Source organism: Centroberyx gerrardi, chromosome 17 (assembly GCF_048128805.1).
Source record: "Centroberyx gerrardi isolate f3 chromosome 17, fCenGer3.hap1.cur.20231027, whole genome shotgun sequence".
NCBI classification, from domain to species: Eukaryota; Metazoa; Chordata; class Actinopteri; order Beryciformes; family Berycidae; genus Centroberyx; species Centroberyx gerrardi.
In genome coordinates this window covers 1,966,312-1,974,078 of record NC_136013.1, presented here as the reverse complement: position 1 = coordinate 1,974,078, position 7,767 = coordinate 1,966,312, and the positions used below count along the sequence as shown (strand labels likewise).

The following is a 7,767-nucleotide window of genomic DNA, read 5'->3' as shown; positions in this document are numbered from 1 at the left end:
TTAGCAAACAGCTTATAGCATATTACAAGCATAAGCACTGCTGATACAACAATGTGAAATTACAAAGGAAGATTATCTGTTGTCTTATGATCATAAGAAGATTTAGCTAACTATATTTATCACTAAGTACATCACTATATCGCAGTATATAGGCGGAGGTGCAGTTATCTGACATGACAACAACAACAACATGGCAGCACACACTATCGGCTAAATGCTACACAGCATTACGTTCAACATGTTTATAATCCTCCAAATACACTTATGTTTATTTTCAGCATCACAGGAGCTTAATTATATCAAAGCACCTGTGTGGTAAATATTTAAACATATAATTTTGAAATATAAAGTTGCACTTACAGTTGCTAATGTTGTATGCTAACTAGCTAGCTACTGCTGCCCAGTATCACTGACCTAACATTAGCTGCTGCATGGGAGCAGATTTCAGACAGCAGGAACACAGAGGCTGAAATTACAACCAACCAGCTGCGAATTTCTGATTTTTGGCTTTAAATGGCGCAATCTCTCTCGTTGTGTGACATCATCGAAACTCATTTGCATACAATAAAAATCCTGGGATATTAAAATTGCAGTGAAGGTATGAGGATTTATAGTTTAAAGTTGAATTTTCACAATAATAAAACTTTAACTTTTTTAATGATATACCGCACAATAAAGAACTAGATTTGATTTGTAGAAAATGTTTTTTTACCACAACATGACGAGGTCTGATCCCGGCTGCAGAGGACTGAAGTGTCTCGCTGGCTGCTGTCCTGTCTGAATTTGACTCTTGAAAACTGTGCCAGTGTGGGAAAAACATTCGGTTGAAAATAACCCAAGCTGTGTAATTTCAGACTCAGCTGCTGAGTAAATATAGGACCAAACACATGCTGCTTAATTCAATCCAGCATGATGGTTTGGGCTTTTAACCCAAAATGCTGGTTCATATTGACTGGGAAGCTGGGTTCAATTTAAAGTTAGAATCTGTGACTTTTTCATATAAATAAATATCTGTCCTGCTCCTCTCTCTCTCTCTCTCTCTCTCTCTCTCTCTCTCTCTCTCTCTCTCTTTCTTTCTCTCTCTCTCTCTCTCTCTCTCAACCTATATCCAGTTCATAAATCTTCCCCTTTATTCTAAACAGCCGGTGTCTGGCAGCTCTTTCCTGCCGCACAGGAAGTGATGCGTTTTTACGTTTCCGGTTTGTTTGGAATCAACAGAAGAAGAAGAAGAACTGGGTAGTTAGCATGAGCAGCGATAGCCACCATGACTGAACAGACAGAGAGAAGAGAAACTCAAACTGCAGCAACAGGGAATCTAAGCTCCGCCCACACTGTTTGATTGACAGGTGATCTGTGGGAAGAGCAGCAGGAACACCACAGTGAGGCTGAGGGACCAAGATGGAGGCTGATTAGTGGGAAAGGAGGAACTCAAGGATTACCACTTCATTCATTCATGATTTTTTTTTTTTTTTTTTTTGGTCAGGTTTTTTCCAGTCCAAAAAAAGTTAATCTCTCTCTCTCTCTCTCTCTCTCTCTCTCTCTCTCTCTCTCTCTCTCTCTCTCCATCTTTCACTCTCTCTTTTCCTTTCTCTCTCTCATGTCATCCCTCTCTTCCTCTCTCTCTCTCTCTGTGTCTCTCTCTTTCCCTCTCTCTTCCTTTCTCCCTCTCCTTCTCTCCCTCTCTCTTCTCTCTCCCTCTATCTTTCACTTTCTTTCTCTGCCTCTTTTTCTTCCTCCCCTTTTGCCTTCTCTCTCTTTCTCTCCCCCCCTCTCTCTCTCTTTTCCTTTCTCTCTCTCATGTCATCCCTCTCTTCCCCTCTCTCTCTCTCTCTCCATCTTTCACTCTCTCTCGTCATCCTTCTCTCCCTCTATCTCTTTCCCTCTCTTTCTCTCCCTCTTTTTCTTCCTCCCCTTTTGCCTTCTCTCTCTTTCTTTCCCTCTCTCTCTCTCTCTCTCTCTCCATCTTTCACTCTTTTCCTTTCTCTCATGTCATCCCTCTCTCTCTCTCTCCATCTTTCACTCTCTTTTCCTTTCTCTCATGTCATCCCTCTCTTCCTCTCTCTCTCTCTCTTTCCCTCTCTCTCTCTCTCCCTCTCTCTCTCCCTCTCTCCTCTCTCTCCCCTCTATCTTTCACTCTCTCCCTCTTTTTCTGCCTCCCCTTTTGCCTTCTCTCTCTCTCTCTCTCCCTCTCTCCTCTCTCTCCCTCTCTCCTCTCTCTCCCTCTATCTTTCACTCTCTCCCTCTTTTTCTTCCTCCCCTTTTGCCTTCTCTCTCTCTCTCTCTCTCTCTCTCTCTCTCTCCCCTGTTTGACCGAATAAACAGTTTGGGGCTGATGGACGGAGGGAGGGAGGGAGGGAGGGAGGATAGAGGGATGGGTGGAGGAGAGAGGAGAGAGAGGGAGATGATAGAGGCAATCAATATTTCTAGCATTCTAATTAAAGCCTCTCGGTGGAATAAATCCATGTAATTATCAGTAAATGAAATACAAGGTCACTCCACCTGACGGAGGGATGGATGGAGGGATGGAGGAGAGAACGACAGGAAGGCAGGATGTTTAGCTGTTTAGCTTCGTTTCTTCCAACTGACAGACGATTTTAACTTTTCATTTTAATATTTGATTCATTTAATATTTGATTGTTTCCGGCATCCATAGAATGTTGTTTTGGGCCCATAACACACAAACACATATAAACACACACACATAAATACACACATACTGTATATACACATGTACACACACACATAGAAATACACGTACACACTGACAAATGTGTGTGTGTGCAGTTGTGCGCATGTGTGTGTGTGTGTATTGAGAGAGAGAGAGAGACAGGAGAGAGCGAAAGAGAAATAATAATATATTTTTTTTATTTATATAGCATTTACCAATATAGCTACAAATTCCTTTGAAGATAAATAAAAATATAATACACAATTAAAATAAAATTACGAACAAAAAAATGTGAACCATAAACTAAAAAAGGGAAAAAAAGAATAAAATAAAAAAGGGAAATGCATAGAATAAAAGAATATAATACAAAAGAATACAAATAAAAACAGAATCCAGACTGTAGTTCAAGTAAGACAAAATGTTTAAAATTAGGAGACAGGAGAGAGAGAGAGAGAGAGAGAGAGAGAGAGAGAGAGAGAGAAATAGAGAGAGAGAGAAAAAGAGAAAAGGAGAAATTAATGCAAAATACTTAAACTATTAACACTACAATCCCTACTATAAAATACAACACACACATTAATGGAAAACAATGCAACGTATTTCACCTGCTGTACAGTATTCAGCTGTATAAAGATGAACTGAGAGAGAGGAAGATAAATACTCCTCTTTCTCTCTCTCTCTCACCCTCTCATCTCTCTCTCTCTTCCGTCTCTTCCCTCCATCCTCTCCCTGACGTTTACTAATTTACCTCTCTTTTGTGATTCTCTTTGAAAACCTTCCCTTCTTTCATCTAACTCTCCTTCTGCCCTGAAAACAACATTCATCCAATTCAATTCAATTCAACTTGCTTTATTGGCATGAAAATTAACAATATTGCCAAAGCATCAAGACAGAGATTGCACTGTGTGTGTGTGTGTGTGTGTGTGTGTGTGTGTGTGTTGTGGCAGGTTAATACATATTGTTTCCTTCTCCTTGGACAATTTCCAGTTTGGAATCGTCATCAAGCTTCGAAATTGAAAACTTTGGAGCTGAATTTGTAGTAGTACCTTTCTCTGGGTGGTTCACATTTCTCACATTGCATTCCTTCTGTAGGCTACTCCTATTTCCACTGTAGGGCCAAGCAGGACCAAGCAAGGCTTAATAGGGCCAAGCAGGGCCAAGCAGGACCAATCAGTTTCCACATAGACTTGTTCAGCTTTTTAGCACCTTGATGTAGTTTTGATGTCAGTTTTCTCGTCATCTTTGGCTGCGTTCACACAGCGTTTTCTTACGTGGAAAAAGCACTTTCTCCATCTTTGTTGTTGTTGTTGTTGTTGTGGGAAACAGCCAGGCTCCCACTTATCCTGAAGCCCCGCCTCTCCTTCACCGTGATTGGTTGGCTGAGAAAAAAGCGTTTCACGTCACTCGTCAACATTTTTCCAACTTCTGAAAGCGCTCCGCTCTGCCAAAAACGCACCAGAATCAGTTCAGCTGGACTGGGATCCAGTTCAGACCTGCTGGACTGATCAGCTGTTGGCGCACAGCGACTAGCTGCCATCAAATCTTTCTTATTTCATCTTTCTTTCTTTCTCCTTTTTTTTAACTATTCCAGTCTGCACGTTTCCGCCCTCTAGAGGCGACACTGAACTGGAATCTCTTGCAGAAACATCCGGTGAAAGTATCTGAGCGGTTATAGCATTTAATAATGAAATCAATCTCGTATCAAAATGTATCGTCGCAACACAACGCCTTCCAAACACACCGACAGGATCCGGTTGGTCCGTCTGCAGGTCGTTTCACCTCAGCGGGCCTGGCGGTCGCCCAGAGGCTGGAGAACAGGTAGAAGGATGAAGGTTGTGATCATGAGGTTGTCGGTTCAAATCCCAGACGAGCTGGGAAAATCCTGCTGGTGGGAAGAAAAGAAACTATCTTCCCTTCCTTAACAAATACTGTCAGAGAAAACAAGAAAGTGAGTGCATTAGATAGATAGATAGATGGATAGATAGATAGATAGATAGATAGATAGATAGATAGATAGATGGATAGATAGACAGATAGATAGATAGATAGATAGATAGGTATAAACACAATAGAATTGAATAAAGTAGAAGAGTCTTCAGTCTGACCTTGTCTCTGTCATTCAGCGTCTCTGAACCAATCAGAGAGAAGCTTCCACCTGCATATGCTACTGTGTCTTTAACAAATAAATACTCTCTCTATCGCTCTCTCTCTCTCCCCTCCTTCTCCTTCTCTCTCTCTCTCCTCCCTCCCTCCTCTCTCTCTCTTGGCCGACCCACAGAGGCTTTCAGAGACTCTCTCTCTCTCTCCCCTCCTTCTCCTTCTCTCTCTCTCTCTCTCTCCTCCCTCCTTCTCTCTCTCTCTTGGCCGACCCACAGAGGCTTTCAGAGACTCTCTCTCTCTCTCCCCTCCTTCTCCTTCTCTCTCTCTCTCTCTCCTCCCTCCTTCTCTCTCTCTCTTGGCCGACCCACAGAGGCTTTCAGAGACTCTCTCTCTCTCTCTCCTCCTCCCTCTCTCACTCTCCTGCTTTCCCCCGCCCATTCCCCCCCCCCCCCTCTCTCTCTCTCTCTCTATCAGGGTGTGACAGTACCTCCATATTGCTCTCTTTAAAATTGAGGTGTGTGTGTGTGTGTGTGTGCTGTCTCTCTCTCTCTCTCTCTCTGTGCTTCTCTCTCCTCTTCTTCTCTCTCCCTTTCTGTCTCTCTAGCCCCTCTCTCTCTTCCTCTCTACTGTGTGTGTGTGTGTGTGTGTGTGTGTGTGTGTGTGTGTGAGTATTGATTTTTCAGGCGATCATCATTTTCTCTCTGCTCTGTCTGGGCTGGTTGAGGGTTTTTCTTAATAGTGTTTTAGGTCTGCATCACTAGAGCATGCTGGGAGATCAGCTAATTTAGCACAGACACGTGTCAGGGACCTGTGTGTGTGTGTGTGTGTGTGTGTGTGTCAGAGATGGTGTGTTTAAGATGCTAAACTGCTGCTGACTTCATCAATAAAAAAGTCAACAACTGTTTGCAGTAAAAACCTATTTGTCAGTTGTGTGAAAGCAGCAGAGCAGCAGATTCTGTCAAGGTGCCCTTGAGCAAGACGAGGTGTTCGAACCCCCGGCTGCTCTGATGCTGCTCAGGGTCAGCTGACTGTTGACTGAACTGATCATTTCATCACTGATCCATCTGATTGATTTAGTGTTTAGATAATGTCAGCTTGTTAGCTAGCTAACCATAGTATCTGGTCAGCTAACATCACTGTCTTGTTGTTAACACATCTGATTAGCACACTAGCTAACGTAGCTAGTAGCAGCTAGCGTTAGCATGTTCACATTAACATCAGTGTCTTTGCTAAATTAGCCTGCTGGCTAGTTAGCTAGCTAACAAAGCCCAAAACCAACTGTTTGTTGACGTTTATTAAGCTAAACTGCTGCTAACATCATTTTGTGTTCACACAATGTCAGTTTTGTGTTAAATAATTACAGTTTTTCATGGTCAATCTTGCTAAGGAGCTAGCTAGGCTACGTAACACTAGCAGCTGCATAACTAATCTGTTATGATTATTTTGTGTTGCTAAGCAACAAAAGCAGTAGATAGTGTTACTGCTAACATCAGACATTCAATAATTCAATAAAACATTCAATAAAATGTAATACGATTTATTTTTGACTTGGATAGGAAGCCTTAGGAAATCTAAATGACTCAGCAGATCTGAACCGACCTGCAGCCTGCAGCTGGCTTCACATCTTTGAGATTGGTTAAGGTTAGCCATAGTTGTCTTCTTTTTACTAATAATCTTTTATTTTTTCTTTTGAAAGACTGAAATAATTTCCGTTCATTCAGTTGAAGGATGACATGATTCTCTATGGGCTGTAAAGTTCTCCGACCTCTTGGTTTTTATATAAAACCTTTTCAAAACCGATTGAACAAACTGAAAAAGATGAATTGCCATCAAACTAAAAACAAGGTTTTTTCCTAGTTCCTGAAAAGATGACATTTTGGAGACGCAAGGTTTTCACCCAACGTCGACTGCACGGTATTGAGTACACACACACACACACACATACACACACACACACACACACACACACACACACACACACGCTGAGGTGCGAAGCTCAATCCCTCTGTATTGCAGCAGACCCAGCAGCGAATCCGTCGGGCTTCAGATGAAGATATTTGGCGAGCGTCAGAGCCGGCGCTGGGGGCAGGTGTTACAGCAGCACCCATTAATATAGCTAATTAACATTAGCCACTATTCTAATTAACATGCAAACTAATTAGGAAATAATTAACCAACATAAAAAATCTGATCTTAATGAGGGAGAGAGAGCGAGGGCCGGGGTTGAGGTGACATCGTCGTCGGGAGGCTGGGGAGCGTGCGAGGGATCACAGGGGATTGTGGGTGTTTTAGAGGGAGATGCTGAGGTTGATTAGCGTGGTTTTCCACCGCGGGGCCGAGCGGGGCCTAACGGGGCCGAGGGGTGCCAAGCGGGGCCAAATCAGACAAGCACAGGGATCAAAAACAACTACCTGCCGGTCATTTACACTTCCAGCAAGAAGACGTAATCTGAGTGTGTCACTAGGCAGATTCACCAACGTCTCTGGACGGTTTGTTCAGACAATGTCGGGTGAAAAAACCCTGGGTAACGCTTTATTTTCCAGGTCGTTCCTAATAATTTCCTAGAAAGGAACTGTTAATTTCTTAGGAAGTTTCCTGGAAAGAACCATGACATGATGTTAATTACAGGGAAAATAGAGAAAGAGTTCAGTAGTTGGTAAGTTCCTCCAATTTCTTCTGTTGTTTCCAAGACAGAACCATGAAATTATGTAGCAGTTATATAGAAAATTGGACTAAAATTAATTAAGAATTCAACAAATAACTATATTATATAATTATATGAATAATGACTTTTGATAATTGACCTCTGCCTATTATTTTTCCAGTAAACGGTTTATAGTTTTGCAGTTCTTTAGGAAACTCTGTTAGAAATGTTCAGTCTCTGATCGACTCTCCAGTTTCTATTGAGCTGCTGCTTCACTTCATGCTGCTTTCTAGGAAACTTCCAGAGAAATTAACAGTTCCTTTCTAGGAAACTTCCAGAGAAATTAACAGTTCCT

At 42.1% G+C, this 7,767-nt stretch overlaps 1 protein-coding gene across 1 annotated transcript in view; it reads left to right on the top strand.

The window, feature by feature from the left end:
* The window catches only part of akap6 (A kinase (PRKA) anchor protein 6), a 172,839-nt gene that overhangs the window by 78,732 nt on the left and 86,340 nt on the right, over positions 1-7,767 (top strand). The gene's annotated exons all lie outside the window — the stretch shown is intronic.